This window comes from Phalacrocorax aristotelis, unplaced genomic scaffold, assembly GCF_949628215.1.
Source record: "Phalacrocorax aristotelis unplaced genomic scaffold, bGulAri2.1 scaffold_68, whole genome shotgun sequence".
NCBI classification, from domain to species: Eukaryota; Metazoa; Chordata; class Aves; order Suliformes; family Phalacrocoracidae; genus Phalacrocorax; species Phalacrocorax aristotelis.
The window spans coordinates 328,634-344,790 of record NW_027441375.1 but is presented as its reverse complement, the minus strand read 5'-3'; the positions used below and the strand labels follow the sequence as shown (position 1 = coordinate 344,790).

General features: G+C 54.8%; 1 long non-coding RNA gene across 1 annotated transcript in view; it reads left to right on the top strand.

Moving 5' to 3' along the window:
• Nucleotides 1-4,743: 4,743 nt before the first annotated feature.
• The window catches only part of LOC142051477 (uncharacterized), a 34,289-nt gene continuing 22,875 nt past the window's right edge, over nucleotides 4,744-16,157 (top strand). Inside the window, exons 1-2 of the long non-coding RNA XR_012658515.1 lie at nucleotides 4,744-4,935; nucleotides 5,194-5,303. This is a non-coding gene — a long non-coding RNA (uncharacterized LOC142051477). The remainder of the gene's footprint in view (nucleotides 4,936-5,193; nucleotides 5,304-16,157) is intronic.

Here is a 16,157-nt window from a genome sequence, read left to right as displayed (position 1 = left end):
ATCAACATATGCCACTTCTTCCCATTTGCCTTCCCTTTTTACAAAACAACATTAATTGCAAGATGGTACGATATTGCAATGTCTCGTGTTCTGGCCATTTGTGCCCACCTTCCAATTGATACGTTGGCCACCAATGATTGCAATATTCAATTAATGGTTTCCGAGTTAGTGGGTCACCGCCCCCGACGTCTTTCCAGTGCTTCAAAATACATCGCAAAGGTGTTCTCTGTGGGATAGGTTTCCTACTCAGTAATGCTCCCGTCTCCCAGTCGACTAGTAGTTGTGATAGTGCACTATCACAAATACTAGTCAGAGGGACTCCAACCCCCGTTAGAGGTCTCACTGGAAATCTGCCACTGGGATCTGTAGCCCCCTGCTAGATATCCCTGGAGACTTCAACCCCCTGTTGAAGACTCCCCTACCCTCGGGTCCCGCTCCACAGGCTTTCGCCTAGCAGAGACTTACCAACCGAGGCACCTCTTGGCCCCGACCCTGCGTGGCTTTCGCCGCGCCTTACGGGCAGGCCTGTGGGACTCAAACCCGCTATCCTATCCTATGTGGGAAACTAACCCCACGTATTATTCTACCTAAGTTTCTTCTTCAAAGAATGCCTTGTTTACCTCAATCCAGGGGATCTTGCTCAGAATTCTCTGGCCCGGGGATCGGAAGCTCTCCCGGAGAATTCCTCGGGGCCGGCTGCAGGTCCCACGATCCCACGGATCCGTCGAGATTCAAAAGCAGGTTCCCACCTGGGGTGCCAAAACTGTTACCGAAAAACGCGTTAAAATCGGAAACGACTCCTCAACACCAATTTAGTATTAAAGAGCAGGCATTCTATATTCACGGTGCCGGATGCACGGGGGATCGCTCCTCCTGGCGTGCGTACCTCACGCACCTTTCCTGTACAATTTGTAGATGAAAATTTTACATACTCATACATAGTCGTTATTGTCTTGTCTAGCGATGGGTACAAACTTGCTCGTTCCGTATGTCAATCACTGCGCAGGCTCGGTTGTCCTCTTCCGTTGTTCTCTTCTGAGTAGGTGGTGTTACTTGGGTCGGTGGTGGTCTGTGAGTCGGTGGTCGCGATCTCCCCCTGCCGGAATTACCTTTTAGCTTCTCGGCTCTTACTCTTGGCAGTCTTGGCTAGTTTTCTCAGTCCGCTAAGCGAAACCGCGTTTTGTCATCCTTTTCTGACAGAAGCATGTTGTCTGTTGTTCTGCTGACATTAACGATCGCCTAGGCACTAAAATGCAGATCGACAGGTGCGCTGATTGGTACGCTCCATGTTCCCGTAATGGAACACCGTCTCTGGTTGGTTGATTTCATCGCTTTGGTTACACCTGTTCCTGTTGTTCAGTTTCTTCTTTTTTGGCTTTGTGTGATTCTCTCTGTGATTCTGTTTTTCTCTGCCTCGCTTTTCCCAGCTCCCCGTCCCTCACTTTTAATGCCCGTTATCCTTCACCAGCACACTCTCCCTTGGTTCCCATCCTCGTTTCTGAATTCCTCCTGCTTTGCCACGTAGCCCGTGACTTTTTTCTTAATCTCTCTGTCTGCCTCAACGCTCCCCCCGTGCTTTTTAATTTGTCTTCTCTGCTCTGTACCCTGCTACTGTTCTTGCCTTTCTGAGTTCTTCTCTGTCCAGCTCCCTTTCCCTATTCATGAATTCCTGTTCTTCCTGCAGCCACCGCTGTTCCCTGTGACCTCCATCTCTCTCTGTCCAGCTCCCTGTCCCTAGGTTTTAATTCCTGCCTCTGCCCGCTGTAGCCTGTCTAGATGTTTCTCTCGGCCTCTCTCTCTGTCCGGCTCCCTCTCTCTGTGTTCTAATTCCACGTTCTCTGTCACGTGGACCCGTGCTATTTGTTTGTCCTCATCTCTCTCTGTCCAGCTCCTTGCTGCGACGTTTTATTTCCTCATTTCCTCCCTCTCTGTCTTTGTAGCCCATTGCTGTTGGTTTGTTTTTTTCTTTTTTTTCACTTGTTTCTTCATGTGTCTCTGTCTGCCTCCCAGTCCCTGATCTTTAATTCCTCCTTCCCTGTAGGCCGCTGTTCCTTTTTTCCATTCTACATTGTGTTCTCTTTGGTCTCGTGTTCTTATTCATTGATTCCCTCCTCGCTGCCCTGTGGCTTGTCCCCATTTTATTGTTGCTTCTCTCTCCCTCTCTCTGGCTTCTTGCCCCTGTTTTTAAAATTCCTCCCTCTCTTCTCTCTTCCCTGTAGGCCGTGTGATCTTTAGCCTTTCTCCATGTCTTTCTGCCCAGCTCTCTGTGTCTATTCATTAATTCTTCCCTCTCTGCCCTGTAGCCTGTAGCTTCTGTCCTTTCTCCATCTTGCTGTCCCTGGCTCCCCCGTGACCCTATGCTAGAATTGTTTCTCTCTTCTCTCCGTACGCATTGCGATTCCTTTTGCTCTCTGTCTCCCTTTGTTTTTTTTCTTTTTTTTTTTCTGGCTCCCTGTCCCTAATTCTTAATTCTCTGCCTTCTCGTGCCCCATGGTTTGTTCTGTGGGGTTCTCTCGCGGTTCCCTCGCAGTTCCCTCCAGTCCATACTGGGCTATATTGGTCTAGTCCATACTGGGCTATATTGGTCTAGTCCATACTGGGCTATATTGGTCTAGTCCATACTGGGCTATATTGGTCTAGTCCATACTGGGCTATATTGGTCTAGTCCATACTGGGCTATATTGGTCTGTCCCGGCTTCCTCCCACTTCTTTCCCAGTGCCTCACAGTAGGTCCCGGTTCCGTCCATGGGATGAACTGTGAGGGAACTGTGAGGGAACTGTGAGGGAACTGTGAGGGAACTGTGAGGGAACTGTGAGGGAACTGTGAGGGAACTGTGAGGGAACTGTGAGGGAACTGTGAGGGAACTGTGAGGAGGGGGGCGGCCCCCCGGGCCCCAGCCCCTCCCCCCCGCCTGGGGCCAGGGCCCCGCGGCCGCCGGCCCCTTCCTCCTCTGCCCGCTCCCGTCGCAGACGGCTCGGTATGTGTCACGAGCGGCAGCCCCGTTCAGCAGCTCTCGGAGGGCGCGCGGCTGTGCCCGGCCGTGACCGGGGCCCGCAGGGGTTTCCCGCTCGCCCCGAGAAGGCGCTGGCCCCGAGCCGGGGCGTCCCGCCCCGCCCCGCCCGGCCCTCGGCGCCCTCGCGAGCTGAGCGCGGCCCGGCCAGCAGGGGGCGCTGGCGCTCACCGGCTGGGCGCGGTGGCGGGGCCGGTGGGGGCCGTTCCTTCCGGCCGCCCTTTAAGGGCCGCCCCGCGGGGCTCGGGCTTCCGGTGGCGCGTGCGCGGCGCGTCGGAGCGGGGGCGGGAGCGGTGCGTGTGGAGGCCGAAGGGCCGGTGCGTGTGGCGGCCGGGTCGCGAGGCGTCCCTGTGCGGTGCCGGGGCCCCTCTGCGGCCCGGCGTGGGAAGCCCGCGGCCGGCGGAGCCTGCTCGGAGCTGGGCGGGGAGCGCCGCGGTGGTCCGGCCGCCGGCAGCCATCCCCTGCGGTGGCCGGCAGCCCCTCGGGACGCCTGGAGGCCTGGCGGTGCCCGAGCCTCGCCTGCGGCAGCCGCCTGAGAGAGCAGCGCGGCCGTGTCCGGGGGCCGGAGAGCGCTGGTGGGTGAGTTCGGGCAGCGGGGGGCGGGTGTGTGTCTCCGGGCGGGGCCGGGGGGCTCCGTGCCCCGCAGAGGAGCCCCGGTCGGGCATCGTTCGCTTCCGAACAATGCAGGTCTGTCCCTGGTTATTTTCTGTGTACAGTGTTTCGGGCCACCTGAAAGCCTTTGGCCGGGTAGGTTTGGTGCGGGGCGATGGCAGGTGTGGACCCTGAAAGATCTCTGGTGGGGGGCGTGGGAGGTATTTCTTGCCTTAAAACTCTGAGCCCACCTCGTGTGTCATGTCGTGTTATCATGTCGTGAGTCTCGTGACTGTGGCAAATGGCTGAGTCGGGCGTTTTCTGATAACTAACTTCTGAACGTGTGCGTGTGTAGGCACGGGGAGATTTGTGCAGGGTGACGGAGCCCCTTGTGCTTCTGTGCTAATGTCTACCTGTTCTAGACCTCCAGTGTTGGAAAGCCTTTGTTTAGTGCCTAGTTGTGGCTGCGTAACTGCTGTTGCGCCTGCAGCTGTGCTCGCAGGGATGCTGGGTGGCTCCGCATCAAACCGGCCGCCGGGCGGCCGGGTTGTGCCGCAGAGCATGCCGGGAGCTGTATTCCTGGCGCAGTGGCTGCCGGCCCTGTCACGTGGTTCGCCGGGCATGGCGGGAGGCGCGGTCTTCCGGCGCTCGGGTGCCGGGCGGCCGTGGCGCGTACGGTACGCGAGGTGTATTTTTGGGGTTGGATTCGTGTTGATTACTGGGGGCTTGCGGGTGCGGCCGCTTCCCGAGAAGCGGTGAGTTCCCCGGGAGCTGACAGAAGGGAAGAGGGAAAGGAGGAGGACGATGACCTTTTCCCCGTGCCCAGGGCGCAGATGATGGCCGCGTCCCCGGCCCACTGGAGGTCCCGCTCAGCCTCCCCTGGCCCCCCTTGCCCCGTGCGCCTGCCCCCAGCTCCGGCACCTCCCCATAAGCGTGCTGCATAGCCTTAGGCTGCCCCCAGGCCCTGTCGTGAAGGCAGCAAGCCGTCCCTCAAGCGCACTGGATTCCCCCTTGGCGCAGGGGCCCTTAGCAGTAGCGTGGGGAGGGAGCGGTGTGTCCAGAAGCCCCTGCGGAAGGAGAGGCTTTGGCCAGGGTCGATCGACGGTAATGACGGTCGCTGTTTCTTCTTTCCCTCTCCCAGAGACCGTGCTGAGGACGTGGTTGTCTGTCCTTCCCCCGGGGATGCCGTTGCCTGTGGCCGTCTCAGGCTCGCGTGGCTTCTCTCTGCCCGTCCTCGCCGTCCTCGCAGCGCAGGGCCGAAAAGGGATAGACAAAGCCCTTCCCGGCTGCGGACAGGAGCTGCCTCGGCTGAAGCTGGAGACGCCAACGAAAGGTAAAGAAGAAGAAACTGAAGGTGCTCTGGCTGCCAGCTGCCTTCCTGCCGCAGGCAAGAGAGAGCCTGTCCATGCAGGTGGGGGAGGAAGGATCCCCCTTCATAGCCCGCAGCGGGCCAGGCCACCAACGTGCACCGTAGGGTCTGTACGCGTAACCCGGAGTTGGGTACGGGCATGTAGTGCACGAGCAAGCTAGGCTACGTGCCTAGGAAGCCTCATCTGGTAAGAGCTGTAAGACACCCACGTATTCTCTTCAGGTGGAGGACGGCCTAGAGTCTGGAGCTGCAGAAGAGGCAGGGAGGAGAGGAGGGGAAAGAAGCATCTGAACGGCTAAATTGTGCCAGCAGCGCTGAGAGCGAGAGTCGCGGTGAGTCCTGGGCCACTGGGGCCCCGTTGCCTCTCTTGTACGTCCTGGGCCCTCCCTGTCTCTCCCCCGGCCCCCTCTCTTTCCTTACCTGCTGCAAAATTATTTTTTTTTGCGCCCCCCCCGCACCTTCTTTCTCCATCTCGCTCTGAGTGGCTCCCTGCCTCCCCGTCTTTTCAGTCCTCCCTCTCTCTGTCCTGTAGCCTGTGGCTCCTTTTTCTTTCTCCGCCTCTCTCTGCCTGGCTCTGGCTCCGTTTTTTTTTTTTTTTTATTCCTCCTGCTCTGTCCTGTAGCCTGTCGGTGTTTTGTTGTTCTCTGGCTCTCTTGATCTGACTCCCTGTGTTACCGAAAAACGCGTTAAAATCGGAAACGACTCCTCAACACCAATTTAGTATTAAAGAGCAGGCATTCTTTATTCGCGGCGCCGGATGCACGGGGGATCGCTCCTCCTGGCGTGCGTACCTCACGCACCTTTCCCGTACAATTTATAGATGAAAATTTCACATACTCATACATAGTCATTATTGTCTTGTCTAGTGATGGGTACAAACTTGCTCGTTCCCTATGTCAGTCACTGCGCAGGCTCGGTTGTCCTCCCAGTACAGTGCGGGGAACGGGGACGTACAGTGCGGGGAACGGGGACGTACAGTGCGGGGAACGGGGACGTACCAGGATCTACTGGGTTGTACTGGGAGGGAACTGGGACGTACTGGGAGGCTCTACAATGTCCTGGGATGTCCTGGGATGTAGTGTGGAGGAACTAGGATGTACAGGCTTGTACTGGGTTGTACCGGGTGGAACTGGCAGGAATTTGGGATGTACCAGGATGTACTGGGATGTACTGGGAGGTAACTGTTATGTACTGGGAAGGAACTGGTAGGGAACTGGGATGTACTGGTATGTACTGGGAGGGAAGTGTTATGTACTGAGGGTAACTGGGACGTACTGGGATGTGCTGGGAGGGAACTGTGAAGTACTGGGATGTACTGGGAGGGAACTGGGATGTACTGGGAGGGAACTGGGATGTACTGGGAGGAAAGTGTTTGGAATTGGGATTTACTGGGAGGGAACTGGGATGGACTGGGAGGGAACTGGGATGTAGTGGGACATACTGGGAGGGAACTGGGATGTACTGGGGTGTACTGGGAGGGGACTGTTATGTACCAAGGGGGAACTGGGATGTACTGGGAGTGAACTGTGAAGTACTGGGATGTACTTAGAGGGAACTGGGAGGGAACTTGGATGTAGTGGGAGAGAACTGGGATTTACTTGGAGGAAAGTGGCATGTACTGGGATGTACTGGAATGGAACTGTGAGGGAACTGTGTGTGAACTGTGAGGGAACTGTGTGTGAACTGTGAGGGAACTGTGTGTGAACTGTGAGGGAACTGTGTGTGAACTGTGAGGGAACTGTGTGTGAACTGTGAGGGAACTGTGTGTGAACTGTGAGGGAACTGGGATGTACTGTGAGGGAACTGGGATGTACTGTGAGGGAACTGGGATGTACTGTGAGGGAACTGGGATGTACTGTGAGGGAACTGGGATGTACTGGGACAGACTGGGAGGGATCTGGGATGTACTGGGATGCACTGGTAGGGAACTGGGATGTACTGGGAGGACACTGGAATGTCCCAGTTGACACCCACTTCCCTCCCAGTGCCTCCCAGTATATCCCAGTCTCCTCCCAGTACATCCCAGTAAATCCCAGTTTGCTCCCAGTACATCCCAGTACATCGCAGTACATTCCAGTTCCGTGCCTGTACATCCCAATACATCCCCGTTCCATGCCAGTACATCCCAGTTCCCTACCAGTTCATCCCCGTACATCCCAATTCCCTCCCGGTTCACTACCACTTCTTTCCCAGTGCCTCCCAATACATCCCAGTTCCGTCCCATTACATCCCAGTATATCCCAGGTCCCTCCCAGTACATCCCAGTTCCCTCCCAGTACTGGGAGGGAACTGGGATGTACTGGGAGGCACTACAATGTGCGGGGATGCCCTGGGATGTACCGTGGAGGAACTAGGATGTACAGGCTTGTACTGGGTTGTACCGGGTGGAACTGGCAGGGATTTGGGATGTACCAGGATGTACTGGGATGTACTGGGAGGTAACTGTTATGTACTGGGAAGGAACAGGGAGGTAACTGGGATGTACTGGTAGGGAACTGGGATGTACTGTGAGGGAACTGGGACGTACTGTGAGGACACTGGGATGTACTGTTATGTACTGGGAGGGAAGTGTTATGTACTGAGGGGAACTGGGACGTACTGGGATGTACTGGGAGGGAACTGTGAAGTACTGGGATGTACTGGGAGTGAACTGGGAGAGAACTGGTATGTAGTAGGATGTACTGGGTGGGAACTGGGATGTACCAGGATGTACTGGGATGTACTAGGAGGGAACTGGTATGTACTGGGAGGGAACTGGGATGTACTGGGATGTACTGGGAGGGAACTGGTATGTACTGGGAGGGAACTGGGATGTACTGGGGACATACTGGCAGGGAACTGGGATGTACTGGGAGTGGATTGGGATGTACTGGGAGGGAACTTGGATGTATTGGGAGGGAAGTGTTATGTACCAAGGGGGAACTGGGACGTACTGGGATGTAGGTGGAGTGAACTGTGAAGTACTGGGATGTACTTAGAGGGAACTGGGATGTACTGGGAGGGAACTTTGAAGTACTGGGATGTACTTAGAGGAAACTGGGAGGCAACTGGGATGTAGTGGGACGTACTGGAATGGAACTGGGAGTGAACTGTGTGTGAACTGGGAGGGAACTGGGATGTACTGTGAGGGTACTGGGAGGGACTGGGAGGGATCTGGGAGGGACTGGGCTGCACTGGTAGGGAACTGGGATGTACTGGGAGGACACTGGAATGTCCCAGTTGACACCCACTTCCCTCCCAGTTTCCTCCCAGTAAATCCCAGTTTCCTCCCAGTAAATCCCAGTTTCCTCCCAGTAAATCCCAGTTTCCTCCCAGTAAATCCCAGTTTCCTCCCAGTAAATCCCAGTTTCCTCCCAGTAAATCCCAGTTTCCTCCCAGTAAATCCCAGTTTCCTCCCAGTAAATCCCAGTTTCCTCCCAGTAAATCCCAGTTTCCTCCCAGTAAATCCCAGTTTCCTCCCAGTAAATCCCAGTTTCCTCCCAGTAAATCCCAGTTTCCTCCCAGTAAATCCCAGTTTCCTCCCAGTAAATCCCAGTTTCCTCCCAGTACATCCCAGTAAATCCCAGTTCGCTCCCAGTACATCCCAATACATCGCCGTACATTCCAGTTCCGTTCCTGTCCATCCCAATACATTCCCGTTCCATGCCAGTACATCCCAGTTCCCTACTAGTTCATCCCCGTACATCCCAATTCCCTCCCGGTTCACTACCACTTCTTTCCCAGTGCCTCCCAATACATCCCAGTTCCGTCCCATTACATCCCAGTACATCCCAGGTCCCTCCCAGTACTGGGAGGGAGCTGGGATGTACTGGGAGGCACTACAATGTGCGGGGATGCCCTGGGATGTACTGTGGAGGAACTAGGATGTACAGGCTTGTACTGGGTTGTACCGGGTGGAACTGGCAGGGATTTGGGATGTACCAGGATCTACTGGGATGTACTGGGAGGTAACTGTTATGTACTGGGAAGGAACAGGGAGGGAACTGGGATGTACTGGTAGGGAACTGGGATGTACTGGGAGGGAACTGGGACGTACTGTGAGGACACTGGGATGTACTGGTATGTACTGGGAGGGAAGTGTTATGTACTGAGGGGAACTGGGACGTACTGGGATGTACTGGGAGGGAACTGTGAAGTACTGGGATGTACTGGGAGTGAACTGGGAGGGAACTGGTATGTAGTAGGATGTACTGGGTGGGAACTGGGATGTAGTGGGAGGGAACTGGTATGTACTGGGAGGGAACTGGTATGTACTGGGAGGGAACTGGGATGTACTGGGATGTAGTGGGAGGGAACTGGGATGTACTGGGAGGGAACTGGGATGTACTGGGACATACTGGCAGGGAACTGGGATGTACTGGGAGGGGATTGGGACGGACTGGGAGGGAACTGGGATGTACTGGGCTGCACTGGTAGGGAACTGGGATGTACTGGGAGGAAACTGGAATGTCCCAGTTGACACCCACTTCCCTCCCAATGCCTCCCAGTATATCCCAGTTTCCTCCCAGTACATCCCAGTAAATCCCAGCTCGCTGCCGGTACATGCCAATACATCGCTGTACATTCCAGTTCCGTTCCTGTACATCCCAATACATCCCCGTTCCATGCCAGTACATCCCAGTTTCCTACCAGTTCATCCCCGTACATCCCAATTCCCTCCCGGTTCACTACCACTTCTTTCCCAGTGCCTCCCAATACATCCCAGTTCCGTCCCATTACATCCCAGTACGTCCCAGTTCCCTCCCAGTACATCCCAGGTCCCTCCCAGTACTGGGAGGGAACTGGGATGTACTGGGAGGCACTACAATGTGCGGGGATGCCCTGGGATGTACTGTGGAGGAACTAGGATGTACAGGCTTGTACTGGGTTGTACCGGGTGGAACTGGCAGGGATTTGGGATGTACCAGGATCTACTGGGATGTACTGGGAGGTAACTGTTATGTACTGGGAAGGAACAGGGAGGGAACTGGGATGTACTGGGAGGGAACTGGGATGTACTGGTATGTACTGGGAGGGAAGTGTTATGTACTGAGGGGAACTGGGACGTACTGGGACGTGCTGGGAGGGAACTATGAAGTATTGGGATGTACTTAGAGGGAACTGGGATGTACTGGGAGGGAACTGGGAGTGAACTGGGAGGGAACTGTGAAGTACTGGGATGTACTGGGAGGGAACTGGTATGTACTGGGAGGCAACTGGGATGTACTGGGTGGAAAGTGTTGGGAATTGGGATTTACTGGGAGGGAACTGGGATGGACTGGGAGGGAACTGGGATGTAGTGGGACATACTGGGAGGGAACTGGGATGTACTGGGGTGTACTGGGAGGGAACTGTTATGTACCGAGGGGGAACTGGGATGTACTGGGAGTGAACTGTGAAGTACTGGGATGTACTTAGAGGGAAGTGGGAGGGAACTTGGATGTAGTGGGAGGGAACTGGGGTTTACTTGGAGGAAAGTGGCATGTACTGGGATGTACTGGAATGGAACTGGGAGTGAACTGTGTGTGAACTGTGAGGGAACTGGGATGTACTGTGAGGGAACTGGGATGTACTGGGATGTACTGGGACGGACTGGGAGGGAACTGGGATGTACTGGTAGGGAACTGGGATGTACTGGGAGGAAACTGGAATGTCCCAGTTGACACCCACTTCCCTCCCAGTGCCTCCCAGTATATCCCAGTTTCCTCCCAGTACATCCCAGTAAATCCCAGTTTGCTCCCAGTACATCGCAGTACATTCCAGTTCCGTTCCTGTACATCCCAATACATCCCCGTTCCATGCCAGTACATCCCAGTTCTCTACCAGTTCATCCCCGTACATCCCAATTCCCTCCCGGTTCACTACCACTTCTTTCCCAGTTCCGTCCCATTACATCCCAGTTCCGTCCCATTACATCCCAGTACATCCCAGGTCCCTCCCAGTACGTCCCAGTTCCCTACCAGTACATCCCAGGTCCCTCCCAGTACTGGGAGGGACCTGGGATGTACTGGGAGGCACTACAATGTGCGGGGATGCCCTGGGATGTACTGTGGAGGAACTAGGATGTACAGGCTTTTACTGGGTTGTACCGGGTGGAACTGGCAGGGATTTGGGATGTACCAGGATCTACTGGGATGTACTGGGATGTACTGGGAGGTAACTGTTATGTACTGGGAGTGAACAGGGAGGGAACTGGGATGTACTGTGAGGGAACTGGGACGTACTGTGAGGACACTGGGATGTACTGTTATGTACTGGGAGGGAAGTGTTATGTACTGAGGGGAACTGGGACGTACTGGGATGTACTGGGATGGAACTGTGAAGTACTGGGATGTACTGGGAGTGAACTGGGAGGGAACTGGTATGTAGTAGGATGTGCTGGGTGGGAACTGGGATGTACTGGGAGGGAACTGGTATGTACTGGGAGGGAACTGGGATGTAGTGGGAGGGAACTGGGAGGGAACTGGGATGTACTGGGACATACTGGCAGGGAACTGGGATGTACTGGGAGGGGATTGGGATGTACTGGGAGGGAACTTGGATGTATTGGGAGGGAAGTGTTATGTACCAAGGGGGAACTGGGACGTACTGGGATGTAGTGGGAGTGAACTGTGAAGTACTGGGCTGTACTGGGAGGGAACTGGGATGTACTGGGAGGGAACTTTAAAGTACTGGGATGTACTTTGAGGAAACTGGGAGGCAACTGGCATGTACTGGGATGTACTGGAATGGAACTGGGAGTGAACTGTGTGTGAACTGTGAGGGAACTGGGATGTACTGTGAGGGAACTGGGATGTACTGGGATGTACTGGGAGGGACTGGGAGGGATCTGGGATGTACTGGGCTGCACTGGTAGGGAACTGGGATGTACTGGGAGGAAACTGGAATGTCCCAGTTGACACCCACTTCCCTCCCAGGTTCCTCCCAGTATATCCCAGTTTCCTCCCAGTATATCCCAGTTTCCTCCCAGTACATCCCAGTAAATCCCAGTTCGCTCCCAGTACATCCCAATACATCGCCGTACATTCCAGTTCCGTTCCTGTCCATCCCAATACATCCCCGTTCCATGCCAGTACATCCCAGTTTCCTACCAGTTCATCCCCGTACATCCCAATTCCCTCCCGGTTCACTACCACTTCTTTCCCAGTGCCTCCCAATACATCCCAGTTCCGTCCCATTACATCCCAGTACATCCCAGTTCCCTCCCAGTACATCCCAGTTCCCTCTCAGTACTGGGAGGGAACTGGGATGTACTGGGAGGCACTACAATGTGCGGGGATGTCCTGGGATGTACCGTGGAGGAACTAGGATGTACAGGCTTGTACTGGGTTGTACCGGGTGGAACTGGCAGGGATTTGGGATGTACCAGGATCTACTGGGATGTACTGGGATGTACTGGGAGGTAACTGTTGTGTACTGGGAGTGAACTGGGAGAGAACTGGGATGTACTGTGAGGGAACTGGGACGTACTGTGAGGACACTGGGATGTACTGGTATGTACTGGGAGGGAAGTGTTATGTACTGAGGGGAACTGGGACGTACTGGGACGTGCTGGGAGGGAACTATGAAGTATTGGGATGTACTTAGAGGGAACTGGGATGTACTGGGAGGGAACTGGGAGGGAACTGGGAGGGAACTGTGAAGTACTGGGATGTACTGGGAGGGAACTGGTATGTACTGGGAGGGAACTGGGATGTACTGGGTGGAAAGTGTTGGGAATTGGGATTTACTGGGAGGGAACTGGGATGGACTGGGAGGGAACTGGGATGTAGTGGGACATACTGGGAGGGAACTGGGATGTACTGGGGTGTACTGGGAGGGAACTGTTATGTACCGAGGGGGAACTGGGATGTACTGGGAGTGAACTGTGAAGTACTGGGATGTACTTAGAGGGAAGTGGGAGGGAACTTGAATGTAGTGGGAGGGAACTGGGGTTTACTTGGAGGAAAGTGGCATGTACTGGGATGTACTGGAATGGAACTGGGAGTGAACTGTGTGTGAACTGTGAGGGAACTGGGATGTACTGTGAGGGAACTGGGATGTACTGGGACGGACTGGGAGGGAACTGGGATGTACTGGGAGGGATCTGGGATGTACTGGGCTGCACTGGTAGGGAGCTGGGATGTACTGGGAGGAAACTGGAATGTCCCAGTTGACACCCACTTCCCTCCCAGTGCCTCCCAGTATATCCCAGTTTCCTCCCAGTACATCCCAGTAAATCCCAGCTCGCTGCCAGTACATCCCAGTACATCGCAGTACATTCCAGTTCCGTTCCTGTACATCCCAATACATCCCCGTTCCATGCCAGTACATCCCAGTTCCCTACCAGTTCATCCCCGTACATCCCAATTCCCTCCCGGTTCACTACCACTTCTTTCCCAGTTCCGTCCCATTACATCCCAGTTCCGTCCCATTACATCCCAGTACATCCCAGTTCCCTCCCAGTACATCCCAGGTCCCTCCCAGTACTGGGAGGAAGCTGGGATGTACTGGGAGGCACTACAATGTGCGGGGATGCCCTGGGATGTACTGTGGAGGAACTAGGATGTACAGGCTTGTACTGGGTTGTACCGGGTGGAACTGGCAGGGATTTGGGATGTACCAGGATCTACTGGGATGTACTGGGATGTACTGGGAGGTAACTGTTATGTACTGGGAAGGAACAGGGAGGGAACTGGGATGTACTGGTAGGGAACTGGGATGTACTGTGAGGGAACTGGGACGTACTGTGAGGACACTGGGATGTACTGGTATGTACTGGGAGGGAAGTGTTATGTACTGAGGGGAACTGGGACGTACTGGGATGTACTGGGAGGGAACTGTGAAGTACTGGGATGTACTGGGTGGGAACTGGGATGTACCGGGAGGGAACTGGTATGTACTGGGAGGGAACTGGTATGTACTGGGAGGGAACTGGGATGTACTGGGATGTAGTGGGAGGGAACTGGGAGGGAACTGGGATGTACTGGGAGGGAACTGGTATGTACTGGGAGGGAACTGGGATGTACTGGGAGGGGATTGGGACGGACTGGGAGGGAACTGGGATGTACTGGGCTGCACTGGTAGGGAACTGGGATGTACTGGGAGGAAACTGGAATGTCCCAGTTGACACCCACTTCCCTCCCAATGCCTCCCAGTATATCCCAGTTTCCTCCCAGTATATCCCAGTTTCCTCCCAGTACATCCCAGTAAATCCCAGTTTGCTCCCAGTACATCGCAGTACATTCCAGTTCTGTTCCTGTACATCCCAATACATCCCCGTTCCATGCCAGTACATCCCAGTTTCCTACCAGTTCATCCCCGTACATCCCAATTCCCTCCCGGTTCACTACCACTTCTTTCCCAGTGCCTCCCAATACATCCCAGTTCCGTCCCATTACATCCCAGTACATCCCAGTTCCCTCCCAGTACGTCCCAGTTCCCTCCCAGTACATCCCAGGTCCCTCCCAGTACTGGGAGGGACCTGGGATGTACTGCGAGGCACTACAATGTGCGGGGATGCCCTGGGATGTACTGTGGAGGAACTAGGATGTACAGGCTTGTACTGGGTTGTACCGGGTAGAACTGGCATGGATTTGGGATGTACCAGGATCTACTGGGATGTACTGGGAGGTATCTGTTATGTACTGGGAGTGAACTGGGAGGGAACTGGGATGTACTGGGACGGACTGGGAGGGAACTGGGACGGACTGGGATGCACTGGTAGGGAACTGGGATGTACTGGGAGGAAACTGGAATGTCCCAGTTGACACCCACTTTCCTCCCAGTTTCCTCCCAGTACATCCCAGTAAATCCCAGTTTGCTCCCAGTACATCCCAGTACATTCCAGTTCCGTTCCTGTACATCCCAATACATCCCCGTTCCATGCCAGTACATCCCAGTTCCCTACCAGTTCATCCCCGTACATCCCAATTCCCTCCCGGTTCGCTACCACTTCTTTCCCAGTGCCTCCCAATACATCCCAGTTCCGTCCCATTACATCCCAGTACATCCCAGGTCCCTCCCAGTACATCCCAGGTCCCTCCCAGTACATCCCAGGTCCCTCCCAGTACATCCCAGGTCCCTCCCAGTACATCCCAGGTCCCTCCCCGTTAATCCTAGGTCCCTCCCAGTACTGGGAGGGAACTGGGATGTACTGGGAGGCATTACAATGTGCGGGGATGCCCTGGGATGTACTGTGGAGGAACTAGGATGTACAGGCTTGTACTGGGTTGTACCGGGTGGAACTGGCAGGGATTTGGGATGTACCAGGATCTACTGGGATGTACTGGGATGTACTGGGAGGTAACTGTTGTGTACTGGGAGTGAACTGGGAGGGACCTGGGATGTACTGGAAGGCACTACAATGTGCGGGGATGCACAGGGATGTACTGTGGAGGAACTAGGATGTACAGGCTTGTACTCGGTTGTACCGGGTGGAACTGGCAGGGATTTGAAATGTCCTAGTATCTACTAGGATGTACTGGGATGTACTGGGAGGTAACTGTTGTGTACTGGGAGTGAACTGGGAGGGAACTGTGAAGTACTGGGATGTACTTAGAGGGAACTGGGATGTACTGGGAGGGAACTGGGATGTACTGGGTGGAAAGTGTTGGGAATTGGGATTTACTGGGAGGGAACTGGGATGGACTGGGAGGGAACTGGGATGTAGTGGGACATACTGGGAGGGAACTGGGATGTACTGGGTGGAAAGTGTTGGGACCTGGGATGTACTGGGAGGGACCTGGGATGTACTGGGAGGGAACTGGGATGTACTGGGAGGCACTACAATGTGCGGGGATGCCCTGGGATGTACTGTGGAGGAACTAGGATGTACAGGCTTGTACTGGGTTGTACCGGGTGGAACTGGCAGGGATTTGGGATGTACCAGGATGTACTGGGATGTACTGGGATGTACTGGGAGGTAACTGTTATGTACTGGGAGTGAACTGGGAGGGAACTGGGACGTACTGGTAGGGTACTGGGATGTACTGTGAGGGAACTGGGACGTACTGTGAGGACACTGGGATGTACTGGTATGTACTGGGAGGGAAGTGTTATGTACAGAGGGGAACTGGTGCGTACTGGGATGTACTGGGATGGAACTGTGAAGTACTGGGATGTACTGGGAGTGAACTGGGAGGGAACTGGTATGTAGTAGGATGTACTGGGTGGGAACTGGGATGTACCAGAATGTACTGGGATGTACTGGGATGTACTGAGAGGGA